Below are 25,168 nucleotides of genomic sequence, written 5' to 3' on the forward strand. Positions count from 1 at the left end.
GTGCCGAGGAAACATGAATGGGCACAAACGTCTATTTTTAATGAAAGAAAAGAGTTGATTCACTCTCAGGCAGCAGCAATGTAACTTATTTTCTAACAGCAAGAGCCAAGCATATGGTATTCATCATTAGCAGTAGCAACAGAAGCCGTTTCTGCCGGGCTGGGGCTGGAGAGCCCCGCTCCAGCGGCGAGCCCTGCCTCGCTGGGCTCCCACCTTCCTCTGGCAGCCCTGCCCTGGCACCACTCCTCCTTTCTCTGGGCTTCCCTAAAAACAGAGGCCATGCAAGATTAAGAGAATAAAAGCAGATGTGTTTCTTGAAGGGCCTTCAGGTACATTAAGGGCAGATAAAGCCTCCCATTTGGGCTACACCCAAAATGGATTGTGGGTCATAAGTTTTTCACACCACCTTTATAAGTTTGGTCCATTTGCATATTGTGGGTTAATCTTCCAATTACAGTTTCAAGTAATGAAGTCATTTACCCCAAGTTTGCTTCTCCCCCAACTTACTTTTTCTTGTACCCTTCCAGACCTGAGACAGTGAGGTGTCCTTGATTCCTGGGCCTAGAGAGGGATTGTTTTGTCTAATCAAAATCTCTCAGTAGCTAACACTCTAGATGGCATTTAGAGTTATGCACTAAAGAATTGCAGGATTACAAATATATGAAAAATATAAAAGCTAAAATCCTACAGCATTCTGCACCAGTGCCTGTGGCCCCAGCATGTCATCTAAGATTCTAATCCCATGAGCTGCTCTTGTATTTTTGGCCTTCCCAGTGAAACCAGTTCCATAATTAATGGTGTTCTACCTTTGCCACATTTACATGCTACTGGTTGTGAGCTATATTCATCTACAGGGCTATCAGGTCTATCTGAAGAAGCACTATGTGACAAGAAGGGCTTTTTATTTTTTTTCCCACCTCCTCTTTTAGTAATTGGCTGGGCAGCTTGGAGATGTGAATCAAAGCTGGAGCTGTCAGTGAGCAGCTTTTAAAATGTCCTTACCATTCCCCATTATCATTATGCTTACACACTACACCAGCAGCTAAGCTTTGGCTTGATAGCCACAGCCATCATCTCTATTCCTCTATAGCTTTCAAAATGTTCCTGTAAAACAGAAATTCCTGGCAGTGCATCAGGATGGAGACAAATGTTTAATATCCATGTTACTAATGGTAAAACTGAGACACAGATTGCTGTAAGTGGCCAAACCCAAGTGTGTCATGCATTGAGAGATCTCCACCTGGCCAGCAGACCTGCTAGGTCCCTGTTGCACCAGCCCTTGCTGGAACAGCCCAACTCCAGCCCCTGCAGACACCTCTGTCCACTCATCAATGACCTTGGGTGTGCTCTCAGCAGCTACTGTGGTGCTGCATTAAATTTCACTTGAGATGAGAGGAGGTTTGTTCAGATATCAACCTGGATGGCAAACTTTTTGCTGCCTTCCAATGGGATTTGGAGTGGGGAAAACTTGAGCTCTGGGCTTTAATATATTTGCAGATACTTAGAGGTTGGACATGAGGTTCGTGTAAATTGTTTATAAAAGAGTAGAGTTGTTAATTGCACATCATCTACAAAAAAACGTAGATTTTTTTCTCTGGGCACAGGGTGCCCAGAGAAGCTGTAGATGCCTCATCCTATCCTGGCCAAGGCTGGGCTGGGCAGGGCTTGGAGAAACCTGGGATAGGGGAATGTGTCCCTGTCCATGGCAGGGGGTGGAACAAGATGAGCTTTAAGGTCTCTTCCAATCCAACCTATTCAATGATTTTATAATCAACTGTAACCTTTATTTCCTGTTAACATTCTCCTTCATGACTTTTAGTCTTATGAAAAGTCACTTATTCCTCAACATCAAGCTTTCCTCTGTTCATTTCTGTATTCATTTAAACTGAGAGATGAATCCAACCACAGGCTGGCCTGTGAGCACTCTATTGTTGTTGTCCTCAAAATTCCAATTCAGTTTGTACTTTGTTTATACAAAATCCCATGATATTGCGTAAAACACTGTTATGTTATGCTGTTACTAGATTGTGTCAAATCAAGAAAATAATTGGACACTGCCATTCATCTCAGAATATTTTAATTAGTGGATTTCTTTATCTGTCTTGAATTACAAACAACTTCCTCCTCAAAACTAGAAAAGTATGGAGGGCTTCATTAGTTCTGTCTCTCTATTGCACTTGAGCACTGCTAGAAATATGTTTGTGACTGAAACATGAGTTTTGCTTTCAGTACCTTTATGTTCTAGTCTCCCCCTTCCTCCACCATCCCTGTTTTCCATATGAAAGACAATGCTTCTTTTTTTTTCCTTTTCTGTTAAAGGCTGTAATGATGGTAGGATTTTGTGAATACTAATACAGGTATTTGTATTCTCCAAAGGGAAGGCAACATCGGTTCTGGTCTGTAAATATGTACAACAGTTTATGACTTTCATGAAATATTGGAGGAATGCAGAGATGAGAAGTTTAGTAGTATGGTAAGAAAGCCAAAATCCAAACAATGCTTCAAAGGCTTTAAAAATAAATCTTTATGTTGGTGTTGACAAAACTGAAGTAGTGCCATTTGAGACAGATTTTTCCATTGAGAGGCAATTTCAAAAGCACAATTATATTCATATTTGGCCAAAGTGGTGTCCTATCTGGGGCCACCTAGATGCAGAGCAAGATGAATTAATGCACCAGCCCCTATCCAGAGCCAAGGGACTTCTGTTGCTTCCCAGGAAGATTCCTCTCTCACATTCAAGCTTGTAGAAGAGCTCATGATTTATTCCATAGTAAAAAAACTTCCCAGATACTCTGAGATGAAAACATTTCTGTATTTCTGCTTTGGACCGTTTTGCTCACCAAAATTTGGGTATCTGCTTGGCTGAGGCAAACCATTAGTCCCTGTTTGGTACCAAGGTCTGAAACTTACTAATGCAACAAATTAATAGTTTAAGGCAAAATTTAGTTTGTTTGTGTGGTTTTTTTTTAATGATAGGTTATTTCCTCTTCACTCCCTTTGAAATTTTTCAAATCCTTGTAAATATTTGTGAGAAAAGTGAATTGACTCAGTTTTTTACTTGAAAAGAAAGATGTGATGGGTCCAGCCCCTGTGGTCAGGTGATGCTGAGTGCCCATCTAGGAAATCCTGTGATCCACCAAAGAAGGTGGTAAATTTTATTTGTCAGCCTCACAGCTTGCAGAAAAGCAGAAGCAATTGAGATAATCAATGAAATTGGAACAAAAAAAAAATAAATAAAAAAGCTGTGGAAAAATGTGGAAAGCAGAGAATTTCTCTGGGAAATCTAAGGCTATGGATTTCCATCCTTGCTTGCACCTCTTGGGGAGAGGAAGAGGAGGGGGATTAGAGCAGGTGGCTCTGCTCTGCACTTTTATTCCCTGGGGAGGAGGGGATGAAGCATCCTGGACCTTCAGACTTGTGGATGTTATGGGAAGGTCAGAGCACTTTGGAGATTTGGTGGGAGCAGGCAAATTTTTACCAGTCTCTGTTGCCAAGCTGCACACCACAAATGTGTCTGTAAGCCCTGAGAAATAAATATGACTGCAGTTTTGTTTATAAGTGGCATAAAAACAACAGAGACAGCCAGTCAACCAGCTTTTATAAATTATAATTTTAAACTGAAAACATAATTTGAGGTCAAGGCTGCTGCTCTGATTTCCAGGAATTTTTTTTTCTTTTAATTCCCTGATTTTTCCTCTTCCTCTATCATGAAGTTTTACCCATGTTCAAATATTCAAAGCAGAAATAAATGAGGAATAAGTACTATTCTTATGGGGTAAAAGAGGAGGAATTAAAATTAAATTGTGGGATATTTTAGCTCTTTGAGCAACTTCAGGTTTTCCTGAGGTAAAAGGTATTCAGCCCTTCAGATTTTGTTGCTGTATTTTGGGACTTTAGCTGTGGATGTGTTTGTGAGCAGCCAAAATGGCCTTTGCAGCACATTGGAACAAAGATTTCAAATTAGCTATTTAAATTTAAAAAAAAGCCTAAATTCCTAACAACAATTCCAATACTGCTGTAAGATTCTCCCAAAATGAAAGGTGTGGTGCTTTGGTATTAGATATTGGTAGTAGATATAAGAATTTGTATGAACTTTTACTAATTAATCTCAACTGTTTATTTAAGTTGAACAATATTTGCTTTTGTTGTTTATCATGCAGATGTCCTCCCTTTAGGTTTTTTTTTTCCTTTTAAGCTTTTAAGGCTTTTTATTGCTGCCTAATCCCTTCCAATGTACTGTATATCACATTTATGAAATGTATGGGTAGCAGAGAGCAGCAGACAACTTTGTTTTTAAACAAAGACCCCAGGATAAGGGGCAATGTTTTTCCCCTCACAGGTGATGGAGTACGTACAAAGAATGCAGCGGATAATGGCAGTCCTGTCCTCTGAACAGATGGTGATGGTCCTGTTGCTAGGATAAGGCCTGAAGAATTTAGTTTTTAATTCCACATTATTTGCCTCAGTGCCATGAATATCCCTAGGTTTCCTCGGGCAAAAATACAACAAATACACAGAAAGAGAAAGAGAAGTGACATGCGGATAGAAAAGGAGACAGAGCACGGGAAAGGACTGGAGCCAGGTCAATAGAAGCTTTTGGGAAAATGTCTGCTCAGCTGTCTGCAATCACCTGGGTTTGAAAGGCAGGCAGGAAGGAAGATTGGTTTGGCATGAGAACGAGGCCTTTGATGCTTTAGATACCACAGAGAAAAATACGCATTTCTTCCCATTAGAAGTCTGTTGACTTTCCTAATTAAGATAAACATGTTTCTGAAGAAGTTAGCTCTCACAGTACTACATTTGTAAAAACAACCATGCTTTTAAAATATATACACAGACCAGGACGTGTGCCAAGAACTAGTGCTGGTGTGGTCTTACAAATCACTTTACAGGAATATTTTTAAATCATTGCTTTATTTAAAAGTGAGTGGATTTCATTCCCTCCAGTCAATTAAATATCTAATTTCAACTCAAGTAGATAATAACCAAAGTATTTTTATATAAATGAATGAACAGTTAGAAAACTGTTAAACACACAGCCCTCAAGCATGAAAAATATATTCGTTTAACTGTTTTATTCTTTTATCACTAATTTACTACAGAGATTTTTGCACTTACATCATTTTCAGTTTTGGCACAGGGGGAAAGAAATCTTATTAAAAAAAATTAATTCTGATTGAAATTCTCAAAGATCCCTGTGCCACCTGAATTATTCCATCAACCAAATTAAGGATGTGGTGGATGGTGCTGGTGGAGTTGTGATTTTTCCACAATGGCAATTTTGAAAAAAGCCCACCAAAACTGTGAAAACTTCCAGTGACCCAGTTCCCACAACAAAGCACATGTTAAATGTTAAAACACATGTTGAATTCATAAAAGAACACAGTGCCTGTAAAATGTACAATACCTGAGGTTTGGAGGATTAATTGCAATATTCTCTTCTTTTTAGGTGTCTGCACAGAGCCAGACTGCATTAAGTGATTTAAAGGAGCCCCATATCAGGTGCTCTGGGATTGGTAAGTGTCTGGTTCAAATTGTTGATTTTTTTCTCCATATCAATTCTGGTAATTGGGATGTGATCCATGCCATCCTCATAACAATTTATCACACAACAATGTCATGAGAAGAATTACATGATGTAAACATATTTTGGGCTTAAAAATAAATAGAGAAAAATGTGGATGAGACTATATGGGACAGAGAATGCACTGTGTACCAAAATACATTGTATATGTAATTTACATTGTGTGTGTTTATGCATATATATAATTCATGTTTTGGCCTCAAAAATCGACAGAATTTAATTTTATCAATAATGGAGTGCTATGTTTCAGGCAGGGTTTCAAAACCAGCTCATTTGGAACAGAAACTTTTCCTGGTCTTCAAACAGTTTCTGTTTTTATTATCTACCCAGAAATATTAAGTAATATAAAATGGATCAGAATTTATTGATATTCAATTCTCTGTGTGTCACATTGTCTTGGAACCTGATAATCACCAAACAGGCAAGAAGATAATCATGAACATACTCTCACTAATATATTTCCAAGCACTGCTTTATTTTTACCTCAGTTTTTGGTGAAATTGCTGATTGGCTCATAGATTTTCTTCTCCCTCATCTTCATCATCTTGTAAAATATTCAACCAGCTAGTTGAATATTTGTTTTCTTTCTTAGCACCTCTAAATGCTACCTGGCTGTTCTCTATTGTCATTTTTTTAAGGTATAGTCGTTTGTTCTACCACATTCAGAGGATTAATAGAATTTTGCTCAATATTAGATGCTCATCAGAGATGTTCTGGGTGCAGATGACATCTGACTACCTGAGGGACACAACTCCTCCAACCTCTGCATTTCTTGATGAGGCTGCTGAATAGATGTATTTTCCAGTTTATTATACGAAATGATGGGGTGAATTTGGTTCACAGCCCTTCATGTGTAAATAAATAAAAATACCTCTGAAACTTGATCGGGGATGAAAGAAACCATTTCCGTCGGAGAGAGGGAGAAGTGGTTTCCCATGCCGTGTGCTTTGTGATACACACAGAAGCCTTTGTGGCTCATCTTGTTTATGCTTCCTATTCTAAGCAGGAGTCAGGCACAAGCCTTAAAATGGGATAATGTGTCACTTCTGACATTGCTCTTTTGCTGTAGTTTGTGTTGTTTCCTTGAATATTGGCTGCTCTTTTAGGAGCCCATTGTGAAGGGAGATGTATGTGCTATCCTTCCTGATTCTTGGTTCATACAGCATCATACTCTGTGATCTTTTCAGATTATTAGGACAGAATTCAGATTAGAAAATGTTTTATGTTTTAATCTCATTACAATGGTACATGAATTTCCTCAAAACCAGAATTTTCTTTGCTTTCTAATCCTAGACCATTTTTTTTAATACAAAAGGAAAAGGTGCCAGTGGCACAGCTACCTCATGTAATGAAACACATAGATTTCTCTTCTACTTATTTTATTTCTCGCATTCATCATTCATATTTAATGCCACAGGCATTTGACTTCTTAATTCCCTATATTGAATTGAAGAGGCATGCACAGCATGCACTCCAGTTTAATGACTTGTAATTCTTCTTCATTGATGACACACTTTTTCACCTGGGAAACTTGTGGTGCCAAACTTCCTCTCGCATGTGTGATGCAGTCAGTATCCTTAACAAGGTGGTGATGGCTGGAGAGTGGAATGACTGAAAGTGTAAGGTTCTAACCTTAAATGCCTCTTGGACTGAGAGAACGTTAGTCTAAGGGTTTCTCTGGTGATAGATATGTATATATTTATTATTTTATTTCTATAGTTGAACCTCAGTTACTGTTTTCTCTCCTGCTGGCTCTAGGACATGCCTCTTTGTTTATTCATTCTCTTTTTGTGAGCCAAATTTCGAGTAATACACAACTTTCCCACCCATGCTAAGATAATTAGCATTAATCTACTGAGAAGGTTTGGCAATAATATTTCCAACAAAAAGGTTTTGTGGACTTCAGCAGGACTAGAAGATCATATGAAGGATAAATTACAGTGTCTGACGTCAGTATTTTGGACTAAGATATGATGGACTAAGCACTATCCTGAACATTATTGTTTATTTACAGACAACTCATAGGACTGTCATAGTTAGGGCTAGTTACTTGTAAAAGCTTAAGGTTTTGGAATAAAATATGCCATAGAACTACAAAGCATTCAGGCCATTATAAGAACATTGCACCTTTCCAGGTTTTCAAAGCACTTTAGAAGCATTTGCCAACCCTCATAGCACTGAAACATGGGAAGTCTTATCTTTTATTGATTTCCCAAGTGGGTCGACTGAGACATTGAAGAGTCCTGGTTTGCTAGCTGTGAGCACTCTGATAGCCAAATGCAATGTCTGAAGGAAAACAAAAAATGACACTGAGCTTCCCCTCAAACTATTACAGGGAAACCTTTTGGAGAGCTTCCCTCAGGAAAACAGAGGGAAAGACACAGAGATGAAGTTGCCTGGTTATTCAGACAGGGCACTCCTGAATGGGAGCAGGAGGATGTGGAGGGATTTTGTAATTAAAGTCACCTCCAGAGTAGAATATCCTTCTTTCAAAACTTGTCAAGGTGTGTGTTTTTCATGAGGATAGGTGGCATGTAGATGGATGGGGAGAGGATTTTTTTAGAAGAGGAGGGCTAGGTAGGAGTACAAGTCCAGTTTGGATCCTTGTGTTCCAGGAAAGGCGGATGTTTCTGATCCTTTTCAGCCTGACATAATTTTCTCAGCAAGTTCCAATAAGTGAAAAGTCATACTTGAGTGAGTGCAGCGATCACGAGAAAATGAGAGTTATTCTGTTCATAAATGGTGATTTAACTGTAGTCTTAGTAATAGCCTTGAAGTTTTCCTTTGGAATATATCCTGGAGGACTAAAAGATAAATTAATGGTACATGTTGGAAAAGGTCTTCAAACATTTCAGCATAGAAGTACAAAGCTGATGTCTGGGAGGGACTTCAGAGGTCATCTAGTTGCAACTCCTGTCCCAAGGCAGGAGCAGCTCCACCTAAAATGTGCTTTGGCTGTCAGGTGGTTTTTCAGCCTTGGAAATTTTCCATTATTTTCATAACTTTCCAATAGTTCTCCCTTCCACCCCCCCTGCCCTTGAAGATCTTAATGTATTTAGTGTTCTGATTTCTCTTTAGCAGTTGGAAATGTCTCAGAAAGTGGTTATTAATAAACCATTAAAAGTTTGCATCTCATTTAATTTCCTTGCTGCTCTACTACTCTTTATTTCCAACTATAGTTCAAAGTCATTTTGAAAACAGAAGGAGGAATCTTTCAAAACTGAGTCAAATCTAAATAATGGGTGTAAACCCAGAGATTTTTTTCATTTTCCTGGAATGCTCTTTGTTATTCTAGTTATTTGCTTAGATTAAAGATTTCTTAGCCTGATCTTGTTTTATCTGGCATTGGTGAAGAAGAAATAATCTTGCATGCAAGGCTTTACAAGCTGCATATCTTGAACGTGGAGTCACTTCACCAATAGGGCTTTCCTGGGAATAGGGAATAGCAAGGTTGAATATAAGGCTTGATAACTACAGATATTTTCAGTAGCACCAAAGGAGGTATGGGAAGTGATGAAAAAACTTATGAAAGGTAAACGGACTATAATTCATACTAAATATCTCCCCTTGTGCAGAAGCTCTTTTTAAATTACTCAGATAAATGAGCTCATTTATGGAATATTTTGTACTGCATGAACTTATATGGGCACCTGTCATGTATATATATTTTTAATACTGAACTCATATAGACGGCTTAAAGTCCCCCTTGCCCTTTAGTAAATTTAAATCTCCCACAAAGCTGCTGTACAGTAGTCATAAAGAAACATTTATGGTTCAACATAATTTCCCTTCATTTCTTTTTCTCTTTCTTTAAAAAAAAAGGCAGTTTAAAAGTAATAAAGCACTTCCTTCTGTAAATCTTTGATCTTTTTTCTTCCTAAGGGAAGATTAATTTGTAAATATGCTAATGGATTTGTATAATATGAAACCTTCATAAGAAAAACTACATTAGTTCATATGAATGAACACATCTATCTTATTCAATTTATAAACTAATGGCTGAGAGCATCAACAATGCATTCTGCTCAGTCTCATGTCCAAAATCACTGCCTGTGATCCAAAGACAGCACCGAATTTTGTGAAAAAATGTAAGTTTGGCCAATTTTATTTTCCCTATTTCTTTTTTTAGTTGTTTGCAATAGGGAGATTTGCTGCTGCTCCAGCCAGGTGAGTACGCTGCTCTGAAGAAATCCCCTGTGATGGGAGTTGCATTATTTTGTAGTAGTGCACCCAGCTGCATTACGCCTTCCTGATGAGTCCTGATGGTTTCCAGCAGGGTGCTGAGCCTGTAAGCACAGGGATCCCTCAGACAGGCACCCTCAGAAGCTGAGTGACAGCAAAGTGCTCATCCAGGTTGCTTGCATATCTGAGAAGCTGACCCTCACCAGCTCCTCACTGGGATAGTGATCCTGCCACTTTCCTTCCAGCTGAAAGCCTTGGAGGACTTTGGTTCCAGCACTGCAGGAGCTGGATGCAGTGATCCTTGTGGATCCCTTCCAGCTCAGGACATTCTATGCTGCTGTGTCTCTCTCTTCCCCAGCCACTGTGGCTGCACTGGGCCCAAACTACTCCGTGGCAGGAGGACATGGGACATGGGCAAGGACTTCATGGGGGATTCAACCCAAGCTGCACACAAAAGCAGTGAAAAGTGGCTCACTGCAAAGTTTCCATACTCTGTTTGTGTCCTGGGTGCCTCTAGGCAATGACAGCTCCTTTCTCATTCCCCTTTTCTCTCCCTACATTTCACCTCTTCCCATGTTTTTGCCTTTATTTTATTTATTCTGGTGCTTAGCTGAGAAGCCATGGAGGGTTGAGGTTTACTCCAGTGAGGCTGTGGCACCTCTTCTGGGACAATGGGACTGACAGTGGAGAGGACACAGAGAGACTGGGACAGAACCTTCTGTGTCCATAATTTTCTTTCTGACAAGGTCTCTTTACTATTTAATTTTCTCCGTGATCTTTTCCTCCTGGTGTTCCTTGCCTCTTTTCTTTTCTGAATGAAACAATCCTAATAGAAACTTGACATTATGAAGTGAATGCAAAGATCAGAGTCTGTGTGTTGATTCAGAGTGGCTGGTCATGCTGTGGGCACCCCAGCCCACAGGGAAATGCTGCTCTTAGCCATGGGCTCATCTCTCTGCCTCTCCACAAAGAAGAAATCCACATACTTTAATTTTACTCCCTTCAATATCTGGCATATTTTTAAATAAAAAGTGTGTGTGGAGGATTTCAATTGATTTTGAATTTAGCCCTAATTTTGATCCAATTTTGTTTGCAGAATGAAGCTTAGCACCGGAGGAGTCGAAGTGATGCCCTTGTACCTCTAAGCACCTCTAAGCTTTATACAGTGATTTTTCAGGCCTGGTTTATTAAGGTAAGCACAGATATGTTGAACTTCAAGCCAGCATAGCCAATGAAGGATTGTTTGATGTGCTGGGGTACTCAGTGCTGCTGTTGTTAGCAGCCTCTTTTCCCAAGGGCTGACAGATTTGTGTCCGGCTCCAGCTCGTGGCTTTCATCCTGCTGCCATAAACAAAAGGTGTGCATTTCTTCAGGCGTGGAGCTTACCCAGACTCCTTCCCTCATTTGATGCTATCGTGCTCTGGCTAAGAATAGAATTGTAATGTGCACCTTGAGGCTGGAGAGAAGGAGCACGAGGAGGCAACCCGCAGCTGACTCCTAATAGGGGTGGGTGGGAAGGAAGTGTCAAATGCTGCTCAGAATAGATGAATATTATAAAGGGGTCTGGAAAGATCAGAAATAACAACGATTCAGATCTTTTTTTCCCTTTTTTTTCTGTCCAGGAAATTCTTTCTAGGGCTTTTCAATAAGAGTAGGGATGGAGGGGTGAGCAGAGGGAAACTGGTGGGAGAGATGTCGCTGCTGTAATGAACAGAGCTGAGCCTGCAATGCCAGACAGCCTGTTCTCTTTAAAAAAAGAAAAGGCAGCGGGTAGAGGGAGGTTCAGGCTTTTCTCTAGCAAAGTTTTCTTCCCAACAGTCAAAAATAATAGAAAGTAGACATAGAAGAGATCTGTTAATTGATCTTGTCCATATCTTGCCCAACACAGGGTTATTCCCTGCAGCATATTTACTAGTGCTGAGTTCAGCTTTGTTTTTGAAACCTCCAGTGACAATCTCCCGAGGGAAGTGGTGAAAGCCTGACTCTACAGCCTAGTACATCTCCTTGTCGATCTGCTTTGCAGAGGGAGACTCTCACAAACCAGGAAATATTTTCTGACGTTCAGCCTACACCCCTCTTTTTTTTATTTCTTACTAATTCTATTTATACTCCTCTCTATCGTGCAAAATAATGTCCTTCCAGGAGCACATCACGAGTTCTAACACCAAAAGGTTATGCTCTTGAGAAAGAAGAGCTTTGCCTCATGTTGATTCTTTCTCAACCAAAGCGAATGCATAATTTTAATTCCCTGATCTATTGCTGGCTCATAGGTAGTTGTTAAACAACTTCCGGTAATTTTAGGTAAGCCTCTAAACTAAAGATATTCTGCATAAAGAGCAAATAAATCAATAGGATGATTCCTTAGCACTTTTTAAAATTTAATTTCTAATAGCTATATATTTTTTTGATTCGCTTCATCAGTAGAAGACTTTCTGCAAAGCATGTCCTTTCTCATTGCCTTTCCCCCGCTCCTAATCTTAGCACAAGATCATGATTTGGTCAAGGTCCTATTTAAATAGTTTTGGGGTTGCCAACATGGTGTGTTCTGATATTCAGATCTCATAATCCAATTTTGAAATTAAAGAGCTTGGGGCAAAAACACTCACACAACTAAAATGCATGTTTTTGAGCACTGTGCCAGTGTTATCTTAAGAATAATATACCAAACCTTCTCTTTCTCTTCCCAATTAATATAACAAATGTCATGCACAAAATCTCCCTTTTTAACTCGTGCCCCGTGTGAGCACAAGAGGCAGCAGAAGTGTAAGCTATGATTTCAGGGAAGGTATCTGAATTCCAGCTGAATGCAGAAAATATGCAGAAGAGCAACTGATTTATAGTGCCTCATTTGCTGTCTTAGCAGAACGATGTTCTCTGTATTCCCAACAATAAAAGCAACAGCAAGGAAAAAATAAGTCAGCGTGTTTCCCCCTCCATACCAAGGCTTTTTCTCCCCTCTGCCCAAGTCATTATTTCAAGTTTCTCAGTATTAAATCTAAAGGTTCATCAACTCACATCTTTACAGCTCTGTCTTTCTGTATACAGGACCCTGTCTGCCTGTTTCCTCTATTGCACTATTTTGTTTGTACTACTGTAATCATTTTGCTGGCCCAGATCTGTGTGGGTGTGCTGGCAGCTTTACAACAAAGTTACATGGGAACTGAGTTAAGGTTGAATATTTATTAGAAGAAGCCATCTGGCGTCAGGCTGTCTGTACAGGGGGGCTTATTTCTTTAGTAGTCTCTCCTTTTTCTTTCTAGCTCTTCCTCCCTCTCTCTCCGTTTCTCATTTACGTGCCGCATATATGTGAAAAGTGGAACACACATCTTGACATATTGATTTGATTCTTGATATTTATAGCAATTAACCCCGCTCATGTGATTATCCCTGTCGCCTCACCCCATACCTCTCTCTCTCTCCCCCTCTCTGTTCCCGTGCTGGGGGATGCTGGGGGTCTGTTCCCATGGTGGCAGCCCCCCGGATGCTGCAGGGCTCCCTTCCCTCTCGTGCTGCTTCCCACAGCTCCAGGCAGCTCCAGTTTTGCTTAAACATCTCCCTCCTGCTCCTTCCACACTTTCCCTCCTCCAGCTCGTGAGCTCATAAAGGAGTGCTGCGCTCCAAAAAACTCCCGACTCACCATGTTAAACAAACTAGCCAGCAGAAGGGTGTCCGTGCTATTTCACCATTTGTATGACATCGCCAGGCTTCAAAGTGCAGCACTAAATTGCCAAAAGATGTTTACTTTACTTGCTTAAGAGCTCCTCGTAATTCAATTGTTCTCTCTCCCGCAGTAGAAACACACATGTATCCTGAGCTGTGTTCTTGTGAGCTCCCATAGTTATTTACCCACAGGCTTTCCTCCGTTGTTTTTTACACAGTTCTTGACTTTTTAATTTTTTTTTTTTTCCCCAGGGGCTTCTGTCTCAAGGTAATTTGTTTTTTCTGGGGTGCTCAACCACAAGGACCTTGAAACATGCAGCTGTCTGGCTGCCTTTTTTTCCCCTCAGTGACAGACAATTAGTGTTTTTTCGAAAATAATATATTTTTTTTAAACATGCACAGAGTTGGACATCCAAAATTGTTGGTCACCTTGGAAAACCTTGACCTATTTTTCCTAGCAGGCCAGGGAAGCTGATGTAGTCAAGCTGGCAGCCCTTTCCCACCATTCCTGAGTTTTGTAAGCTAATATTCTGGCCTCACAGCCTTGCATAACCTCCTTGCTCGTCGGTGTGGTGGTTTTGGTGGTGATGCCAGGTGGGAGAAGAGGAGCACTGGGCAGCAGAGATTCTTTCCACTGACAGAAACAGTGAGTCACTTCTGTCCTGTGATTATTCCCTGGCCTTTCTTTGCCTGCAGGGATGAAAGGAAAGTCCTTTCTCCATGACCTGTGCCAGGGGTTAGCAGCCTCCCAAGCTCTGGCACAGCACAACACGTGGGCTGGTTTTTGAGCAGGGCAAAGCAAGGAATGAGGGCTGGGAGCCATGGTGGCTCCAGGGATGTAAACTGGGAGATGTGGTGGTTCCCAGCTTCGGCCTCCCTCTGCCTTTCCGCTGGCTGGGTGATTGGCAGGCAGTTGTCTCCTCCCCCAGGTAGTGCCTCCGGGATTGTCGTGTCTTTCTGTGTGTTTAATCTGGGAAAGAAAACAATAAGGATTTTTCCATGTGGCGCGATAGGATGGGTGAGCAGCAGCCCTGCTTGTGGGAAAGGGATGGGAGTGGAGCAAGGAGTGGGAGCAATGCAAGGAGAAGAATGTTGTGAGGGATGGGTGATGAAGGAGGCTGGAGAGAGGAGCTGCTGAGCTCAACTTTGTTTCTCTTTTCTGAGTTTAAATGAAGGAAGCTGCTCATCTTCACTAGCCAGTGGTTATTCTTTATCTGTAAAATGAAAGGGGGCCAAGACAAGTACTCTGGTGAGCACCAGTGGTCTTAGCTCCTGATTCTCCATCAAAACAGGAGAGAGTGAATCATTTAGGCTTTGTCATTGCCTTATGCACAATGACATCAGTCAGCCCTGGATCTGAAGCCCACCAAAGTTCCATTGCCCAGCAGCTTGGAAGGGCTGTGTTTAAACCAGTGGGTAACAAACATCGACGTTGTTCCTGCTGTCAATTCATTTGTCCTTTGGCAAATGAACTCATCTTAAGTCATCCTGCACAATGATGGTGGGCTTCTACAAGTATTGCAAAACAAAGCTTGCTGTTGGTAGTAGAATTCTGTAAGAGGCTTAGAAGAAAAGTTGTGTCAAGGTGTTTCCTTTGTCAGGCCCACAAGTTTGGCAGTGATGCTTTCTCACTGAAATAAACCCCATTTTATGTACCAAAGAAGAGGCAGAACTGCTTATTACTAGTGTGAAGAAAATATATAAAGAGAGGATTGAGTTCAGGTTTGGCTTTAAAGCTTGTTGCACTTATCAACTTCCCATGCTCTCTGGACAGGCAGCCTGAGTATTAATCTCTGGTGAAATATGTCAGTGCTTGCCCAGGGCTGGTGTTACACAGACCAGACCAGATCAGATCAGATAATGCCTGAGCAAGGACAGTGATGGGGCAGCAGCTTCTGAGAGGGATGAGAAAGCAGCCCTGAGACAGGATGAGTGTTCAGGATGGAGCAGGACGTGGGGGAACCTCAGATTAAGTACTTTAAGCAGTGAGTACTGTCACCAATTAAAATAACCATAAAAAGCCAGACATTCCTCGCTGGAATAACTCATAACAGATCCCCAGCACTGAGTTACCTTTCAGCAGACCTCTGTGAGGGAGCCCTGGCTTCTGCAGTGTGTAGATCTGATCAGGAAAAGAGGCAGAGAAAAGCTTTTTTCCCATCCCAGACCACACCATCTCATTAGTGTCACTTTGTGATGGCCCTTCTCAGGCTCTTTCCCCATTTCTGAAACCAGCACAGCCTTTCAGCAATCCCTTTTTTAGTGTCCCCCTCTCTAGGACAGACACTTCCAGGGAATAACCCTTCTGGCTGATCTAGGGGTAACTTTTTCAGCAGTCCCCTTTTTAGTGTCCCCCTCCTCTCTAGGACAGACACTTCCAGGGAATAACCCTTCTGGCTGATCTAGGGGTAACTCACAAAGCTGGTGCATGGCAGCATCACCTGTCAGCTCTCCTGTTCTCTCCTGTCTCCACCCAAAAATCCCCAGAGAAGTTAATTTAATGTGTAAAAACAAAGAAGGGGAGTGTGTGTCTTAAAGCGTGCCTTCAAGCTGACAAGTAGCTTGATTTCCAATACCAGAAGTGAGTAAATAGATTTGTCTGTTTCCACCTTTCCAGGTAGTCATTAAAAAGTTTCTGTTGAGCCTTTTTCTTGTTTGATCAAATTTGCCAAACTGTAGCTAAACTTATTACTTTTCTTTTTAAACAAGAGCATAAAGGTGCTGGCGTGCATTTGAATGAAAAATACTAGCTTAATAATAATAGCAAAGTAAAATACAGACTTGAAAACATGAGTCCAAGCACTGTGATTTGTTTTGGAAGAGCTGAGGGTCTGAGCTCTAGTAGGACCACGTGGCCCCTGTGGTGGATCAAACCCTCCCAGCCCCACGGTTATTCAGGGAGAGAGCCAAGGGACACAGTTAAATAACAACTGTGCTAAAATCCTCCTTGCTTTAGTGCTTTGTAAAAAAGGATGAGGTTGTGACAAGAATGTGTCTATTTTGAATTTTTGTGTATGAAGTGTTTTGATACCAAACCCAGTCTGTGCAGGATCCATATTCTGTTTTAATGACTGTTTTTTACAGCAGTGAAACATCCTTGGGATCCTAAAACTTATTTTTTCAGATATTAGTCTGCCCAAAAGGGCCAGCTACAGATAAGTCCCTTTTACTAGAGGGATTTTTGCTGCATCCCCCATCCCTCAGAGCACCCTGACTGCTCCCATGGGGCTGCACCAGCCCCAGATACTCCACTTATGAAACAGAACATAGTTTAAAACCAAAACTCTTCTCTCTACTGCTCGTTCAGTCCAACAAAATGTGTTTTATTGTTGTTTCTTGACTTTTTCTTTGCAGACACAATTCCTCTGGGCTATTGTTATTTCAACAAAAGAGGGGGAGGATAGGCTCAGAGAGTCACTGTGGCTTTCTGGTGAGGAATTAAGAAATTCTCAAACAGTTTAATAATGATAATCTCCAAATAGTTCATAACGGCATTAAGGGTAATTAATGACATTTGAACAGTAAGAGTACTTAATCCCTAGGGAAATGTGATAACCACAATTTTATTTACATCTGAAGTTGTTTCAAAGGTAAAGGGAAAAGAGTAATCTGTTTTTAAAATGGTTTCATACTTGTACTCTTTCAGATTTTTTTTCTTATTTTATTGTAAGCAAATAAAAATAATAGCTTTTTTGCCAATAATAAAAACTGCATTCCATGTTAGATACAGCATTAGGTTAAAAATAAAGAGGAACTCTTATATGTTTCCTGTGGGATTAAGATTTTCTGAAAATTATAAATCACCAGTGATACTGTGGTTTACAAAGAAGGATAACTTATTCTAAAAGACCCACATATTTACATTTAAAAAACATTTTTCATAGACTTTAGAGCCATTAAAACAACTTAAATAATTTTGAGGATAAATGCTGTGTGCTTTACCTTTTATGTTTAAGCAGTACTTCTTATTTTCTCTCCACGCAGCTGACCTCCCTAAACCTTTGAAAAACGCTGTTACATCCTTTTACGTTTTCACAATTTTACAATGAGGGGAAAAATAACTCCTGTGATAGTTTTTGAGATAATACTCGAAGCAGCCTGATTCAGATGTTTAGCTTTCGAAAGTCAACAGAAGGAAAAGGCTTTCGTTGACCTTGGGTTTTGAGAATAAATAGGATAACACCTGATTCAAGACAGGAAGCTTTAGCTGGGGTAAATATGCAGAGCAAAGCAGAGGGTGTCAATCCAGTTTAGCATTTGAATGCAGCCTTTGCTCTTTTGGTTATGCTCTTGAGCCTGTTTCTACTTTTGGCTCTTACATTCCACAGAACTTCTGTAAAATCAGCAGGGACAGTGCTAATAAATTTATAATGTTGTTTTGTATTTCTGAACATAGTACCTCAGTAATTAGGTGAAATATTTATGATGAATATAAAACAATGCAAATTCATTTGTTTGCCTGAAAGCCAGCTTGTTATTTATTTAGATTTATCTTTGAATGATTCTTAAATTGAATCACAGTATGAATGAGGGTGATATTTAAAGCAGAGAAAATTTGCTATAGTGTATTGATGCATTACACTGTATTAGCTAATGTTAAATCTATGCAGAAGATGATTAAAAAAATCAGGAGAAAAAAAAAGAACTTTGATCTGAGAATAATTCCTTTTTTGTCTGATTTTTGGTAGGAATTCCAGAAGCTGAATTAGTTCCACACTGCTGAAATTTTTAATAGATCTTATGTTTCATTATAGCAAGCTGTACATATGTGAACTGGATCCTGAATTACAGGACAGGTAGGAGTAGGTTCAGCATAATGTGATCTAATTTTCACCTCAGCTGGCTGTGTTTTCCTTCATGGGCTACTACTTACAGTAGTTTTTGTCATTTACTATTTTCAGTCCTCTAACTAATTTTAATCCAATGAATGTAGTGACCTATGAAAGGAAATGTCTGTGCAAAGTGTCCCTGTGTTGATGATTATGAACTAAATTGTTTACTTCGTTTGGATTTTTTTCCCCTTCCCTAAGTGAAAAATACCTTCCAAAAATAACTTCCTTTGCAAACATAATACTGTTGTTCTCCTCAGCTTTCTGCTTGACAGTCATCATGTTCACATCATGACTAAAGAAGGTTATCTTAAGGTAAAAAAAAAGAGGAAAATATATGTATTCAGTTTGAAAAGGATGTTTTGTTTTGAAGCTCTTTTGTGTGGATCCACTAATGGGAGCAGCTATAGATTTTTATGATATTTTATCTAATTTTGGGTGGACTATTAAGGTGTTGAAAAATTATAGAGGTTCACAGCTGGGAAGACTTCACTAATAAGCACTTTAGCAGTGTGTGAAATGAAAATATCTTCAGCTTCTTGCTTGATCTTGGTTTTGGCAAAACAACCCAGAGCAATCAAAGGTGACCAACTCTTACATGAATTGACCAAGCACATTTTCCATAAGGTTCTGTCTCACTGTCAAATCCAATACCTGGGTGTTTGGGGAGCATATGGCCATAACTTGGGAGCTTTATTTCTTGGTTTTATCATCATTTTATGTTTATTTTATGAGCATAGAAATAGATTTTAAAATAGTTTTGCCTCATTACATGATGGCATCTAGGCTGTGATGTTCAGACTGAGAGCAGGGCTCCTGGACAGAAGCAGGGAATGAAGTTTCTACCTTATGATGTCTTATGTTGCCACCAAATGTGCTGCCACCAGAGCACATGGACTGTGATACAGGAGCAGGTGGGGACAGGAATGAGCTCTGTGTGTCATCTGTGACATGCTCAGCCCAAGGTGGAGGCAGGCACCTGCAAGGATTTGCAGGTTGGCATTTCTATTTTTTATTGGCTTCCCAATATCTTAAGAGGGAGATAACAAGAGTGCTAGAGAGCACGTGGGCTCTCTCCATAAAGAAATGGGAAATTGCTGGGATGTGGAGAAGGCCGAGCTACTCCAGGACTTTTTTTTGGCTGAGTTTTCACTGTGAAGTGCTCCAGTCACACCACCCAAAGTGCAGAAGGCAAAGGCAGGGACTGGGAGCATAGAGAACCACCCAGTGTGGAAGATCAGGTGTGAGATCATCTAAAGAACAAGAAGTTTGCCCAAGACATGAAACTTGAGGAGACACATTGATGTGTGGTGAGGGAACTGGTGGATGGAGTTATTGGCTCCCTGTCCATCAAGTTTGAGCTGCCATGGCAGTCCAGCAAAGCTCCCACTGACTGCAAAGGTGAAACAGAATCTCCATTTTTAAAAAGGGGAAAAAAGGAAGGTCCTCACCTGTGCTCAGAGAGATGATGGAGGGCATCCTCTTGGAAACCATGCAGAAAATAAAGAAGTGATTTGTGTCAGGCAAGATGGATTCACTAGAGGCAAACAGTGCCTGATGTGATAGGGTTAGAGTGTTGTGGATAAGGAAAGAGTGACTGACCTCACCTAGCCAGAATTGTGCAGAGGATTTGACGCTGTCCTGCAGGACATCCTTGTCTCTACACTGGAAAGATTTAAAGAGCTACATTTTCACCCATGCCTGCTGCTTAGTTTCTGGGCTCTTAAAAATTATCTGGAACATGCTGAAAACATAGAGGAGTGCTCAGTAAATTTAGTTGGCTTGAAATGTGCTACTGCGTGTTACTATGAGAATGCTGTTCGGAGTCTCTTGCTGCCACACGCGTCTTTTGGAAAACAATTTCCTTTTTGGAAATGCAAATCAGGCACTACGGTTTGATGCCGTAGTAGTACTGGGAAGTTTGAGTCTGATACAGAAATATTAGTCACAGAAGAGGTAATTGAGTGCTGTGCTGTAAAAGTTTTTGCTCAAGAAATTTCATTTGTGATTTTGTCTTAGAAAATTAAAACCCACACATGATGGGCAGTCCTTGTCCCTTTTCCTGTTCCTGTGCTAAAAGGTCTTGCTAAAATTTCCTTCTTTACAGGCATTCCCAGGAAAAAGATGAAGTTGTCAGCTTGAGTAAGTACAGCAGTGCTCCTCCTCTTCAAACCTCAGTGGCATGAAATTTTCAGCTTTTTTCATTTTTAAGATATAAAAAATTATTTCTCCTGGTAGATTGCCCATATGGAGAGATTTAAAGAAATATATGAGGCATATTCATAGCAAAGAACAAGCAAACATTCCCACTCTCTCAATTACTTTTGATTAAAAAAAAAGGTATTTTTGAGCAAATCTCATAATTTTAGGGCTGTCTCAAGTCTTCAGAGCCCTGAGCTGAAAACAGCACAGAGGTGGGGGTTGTGCTGTGGAATGGTATGGGAGGTGAAGTCCTGTGATTATTTTCTATCCAGCTCCAGAAAGAAGGCTAAAAAAACCTTCTTTGAAGGAATATTTTGGTTAATGTTACATTTCCTGATATTCCCGGATCACTTGTGCCGTAGAGTCACAAGATTGTTAAAAAATCTAAAAATAGAGCTCAAAATACTCAAAATAGGACCTCAGTGGTATAAATAACAACTTAAATCAGGGTGCAGAAATAGCTCGTGCTCAGCTCCCTGTCCCTGTGGTGGGGCAGTTTTGGCAGAGGGGCTCCAGCCCATGCTGCCACTCCTTGATCTGTGCTGCTCCTCTGGGCTCCCTCATCCCGCTCCAGACCCCAAGATCACCATGGCACTCGTGGCTATGCTTGGACTTCACAAAAGCATAGCGTGGTTTGGGTTGGAAGTGGCCTAAAGATTGCCATTGCAACCCCGTGCCATGGGCAGGGACACCTTCCACTATCCCAGGTTGCTCCAAGACCCATTCAACCTGGCCTTAAACTCTTCCAGGAATGGGGCAGCCACAGCTGCTCTGGGCAATCTGTGCCAGGCCCTCATCATCCTCACAGTAAGGAATTTTGTTGTTAATATCTAATCTAAACCCATTCTCCTACAGTTTGGAGCCATTCCCCCTTGTCCTGTCACTCCAGGCTCTTGCAAATAGTGCCTCCATCTTTTCTGTAGGTTCTCATCTGGTTCTGAAAGGCTGGAATTGGGTTACACTGAAGATTCTCTTCTCCAAGGTAAACATTTCCAAGACTCCCAGCATTTCCTCCCGGAAGTCCTCCATCCCTGAAATTTGCTCTGTGGTCTTCTCTAGACTCACTCCAACAACTCCAGCATGTCCTTCCTCTGCTGGGGACACCAGAGCTGAAGGCAGCACTGCCTGGACTCACCCGGGCAGAGTAGAGGGGCAGGATGACCTCCCCAAATATTTGGTCAATATAAATAGCAATATTTTACTGAGCAGACACACTAAGTTTTTGGTCTTGTTTTGCTGATGTCATTTTCGAAAAGTAGTTGGAAGTGGCCCATGAGAAGTTAAAAGTTCATTTATTCTGAGAAAAAATAAAAAAGGAAAATTAATATTTTTTTATAATAATGACTTAAAATATCAGAAGGGCTTTGCTATTAAGCCCTCAGTGTGTTTTTAGTAAGGGGAATACTCGTCCTCCCTCCACCCCCACAAGAAACCCACCCCAAACCCACATGTATGTTGTTAATAGCATAACTGCCTCAGTCCTAAGATGTGATTCTCTGCTGTGGTTGACAGTGCTGGGGAAATAGCTGGCTAAGTGATTCTTGGATTTTAAACCACAAAATGCTGATCATGAGTCCAACATTCACTTTTCAACTTTGGGAGGAACAGGATTTTGACCTCAGAAAAGGCATAGTGCCTGTACTCATTAATATCTTGTGGATAGCTTTTTCTTTAAATGAGGGTCTGTAGGAATAGGCCATAAGACAGAAAGAAAACAAAAGTCACAGATTATGGGCTAGTAGTGAAGTCATGGTAATAATGAAGAATGACAAAAAAAGTAAGAATGAGAACTCAGAACCCAAATTTTTCCCAGAAATTGAACTGCAGATATTTTCACTGCTCTTATTGGCTTTCCAAAGCCACTTGTGCTAACAGAGTTTTACGTCCATAGATTTAAGTGGAGATCAGATACTATGCCAGTAGCAAAAAATTTGCTTTAATTACAAGATGAAAATAATTTTTTAGTGGAAATTGAAGTCATTTAGGTCTCAATCCTGCAAAGAGTTTTATGCTTGTGTTTAATTAGTGTTAATGTCTCTAAGTAGTCCCATGATGAATCCTATTGATGAAAATGGTGCTGCTCAGTTTGGGTACAGCTAAACATAAAAATATGTCTTTGCAGGGTTAAGGCTTGGCTTGCAATTGCACAGATTGATTTTTCATTCGAGGTCTTGAAAGCTTGAATTCTGTGTTACAAATACATTTTGATTTTACTGTTTTATTGCCCCGGTCACTAAGATAAAGCCTGGACATAGTAACCTGTTTATTCAAGTACTCAGCTACACACAGTCCTTGCTCTTGTATTTAAGAAAAACTTTCAAACCCTTTTCATTCCCCTGGTCTGATTTCCACCCTCTCTTAGCCTGCTATTCTCACTAACAAAAGTATTTCCACTATCCCTCAGAGTAAAGCAAGGCAAGAGCAAATTATTCAGAGTAGCCACCTGCTTCTGTAGTTTAGATCATGTAATCGAAGAACAAGAGAACTACAGTGATGGAACTTTCATTTCAGATAGTAAATGATTTATCAAATATTGAGAGGAACAGTGTCTTCAGTGTTTTGAGAAACAGTGATCCCTGCTTATCAGTTGGTTACTATGAAAAGGTCAAATATTCTGAATTTTTGATTGCACACTCCATTTGCTGTAACTCAATACTTCTCCCAAATTAAAAAACAAATGAGGCCAGAAGATGTTTGTCCCATTAGCAATGTGTAAGTGAAAGCCTGCAAATAATTAGATATCAAGGATACAGTAAACTGGTAAACATCTTAAATTATTAAAGATATTAATAAGGAGCACTGAGGAGTTATTTTTCCAACTAAGAAATGATTTTCTGATGAAAGGGAGGAAAATTATTCTGTGTCAGTGAAAAACTTGCACATGCTGATGTTGAAAAGCCCATGAAATTAGGTAAATTTCCAAATGATAAATTTTTATTGTCCTGGAAGAACATATACATACATATATATATATATATCTGGGAGGCACCTGTGTACACCTATTCTCATCATCTCTCTCAAATGTTTTGAATTTCTAATACAATTTTTCTTAGAATTCAGACTATCAAAGTGACTCCTTAACCTAGGAAAATGGGAATTGCACACACCAGGTTGAGAAGCTTTGGGTGGGGATGTGTCTCTGTGGGTATTTCATCCTGAACTATCCCAGACTGAAAATAGAGCTTCTCCCTGCCTGGTGTTCTATCTGCCTTTGTTCTGCTATGAACAAAAGGAGAGATATTAACTTCCTTACATTAAAAAAACCCCATTATATTCTTGTTTTGCTGCATGATGAAAGGCTGGAAAAAAGCTTTATTTTATTTATTTTCCTCTTGGCATCTTCTGAGTGCTATTTTACCATCAACCACTAATGTTGTTAATTGTTTTTAACTACTTCCTTCTCTCTCCTTTTCCCTCAAGAGCACCACATCAACCAAATCTACAGGATTTCTTCAGAATAAACCCTTTCAAACAAGAACACCATTTCATATATGAAATTTCCCTCCTGATGGACCTACCCCAAATCATCTCAGTGGTGAGGGAAATTATTTTCCTTACCAAACTGCAGTCCTGCCACTACACTTATTGCCAAAATCTGAAGGCTTCCTTGCTCTTTCATGGGATTTTCCTGACCCAATGCTGTGTGTGGTGGTGCTGGAGAAGAAATGTGGATATGCTGCAGAAACTATTGTAGCTGAAAGAAGGAAAAGCAGGTGAAGAAATGGTTGGTGTCTTCATCAATAGGAAGCAAAACTTAACTGGAATTAAATGCACATCTGCCAATGATGGTTGAGGTAATGCAAAATTATAAATATTGACAAGAGAGGCCACGTCCTTTCTTGGCTGGCAGGTGAAGTCACAGAGACAAGAGTTTTGTCATCAGCTTTGGTTAAGACATTTCAATGAACCTTGTGAAAAGACAGAAGTGAAACTTCAGTGCTGGAGACAAATAACCCTTCTTACCATCTCTGGTTATTGGTAGGTTGGAAAGGAAATTTCTTTTTAGGTAACTTCATCTGAACTGTGACATCACCTGTTGTACTTTTTAAAATTTCCTTTGTAGTTAGAATAATGTAATATATTGTAAGCATGAAGCATGTTAGATCTGCACTTCACTCTTTATTTGCTTATTTCAAAATACTGAGTTAAGTTGAAGACATCTATGCTTTTCTTCCGAATCTCCAACCGAGATTTTAAACCAAAATCAAGGTTTCAAACCAAACTTTTAGAGGTGGTTCTTGCATTTCAGGTATTAACCAGTGTTCTACAGGCAGTATAGAATAAGTTGCCTGAAAATTGTTTGCCTTAATTGTCAGTTTTCCATGGTTTCTACAACCATGGAAAGAAAAAAATTGAATATAATATTTTTCTTAGTGTTTAATTCCTCAAAGTGGTGAAAATAAGTATTCTTTTCATCTAATTTAGAAGGGCATTGAAAAGACAAATATCCTGAGTCTTGCTGGATATTAAGATCCTTCCTTATGCAAATAACTGGTGTGCCTTCAGAGAGAATTTCTGTGAAGGCCTGTGAAAAGGCTTTATCTCTCTTGACCACTGTCCTATCACATTCTACACATCGTGTCCTACCTTTGCTGGCCACAAGGTACTTGAAATGTCTTTTTAAAATAATTGCCTGACCAGTCTTCATTTGCTTGCATTTTTGTGCAAGAGGACTCTCCACCAAGGGCTGAATTTGGTGCTTGGCAAGGTA

The sequence above is a fragment of the Passer montanus genome, unplaced genomic scaffold, assembly GCF_014805655.1.
Source record: "Passer montanus isolate IOZ18808 unplaced genomic scaffold, ASM1480565v1 scaffold1, whole genome shotgun sequence".
Taxonomy (NCBI): domain Eukaryota; kingdom Metazoa; phylum Chordata; class Aves; order Passeriformes; family Passeridae; genus Passer; species Passer montanus.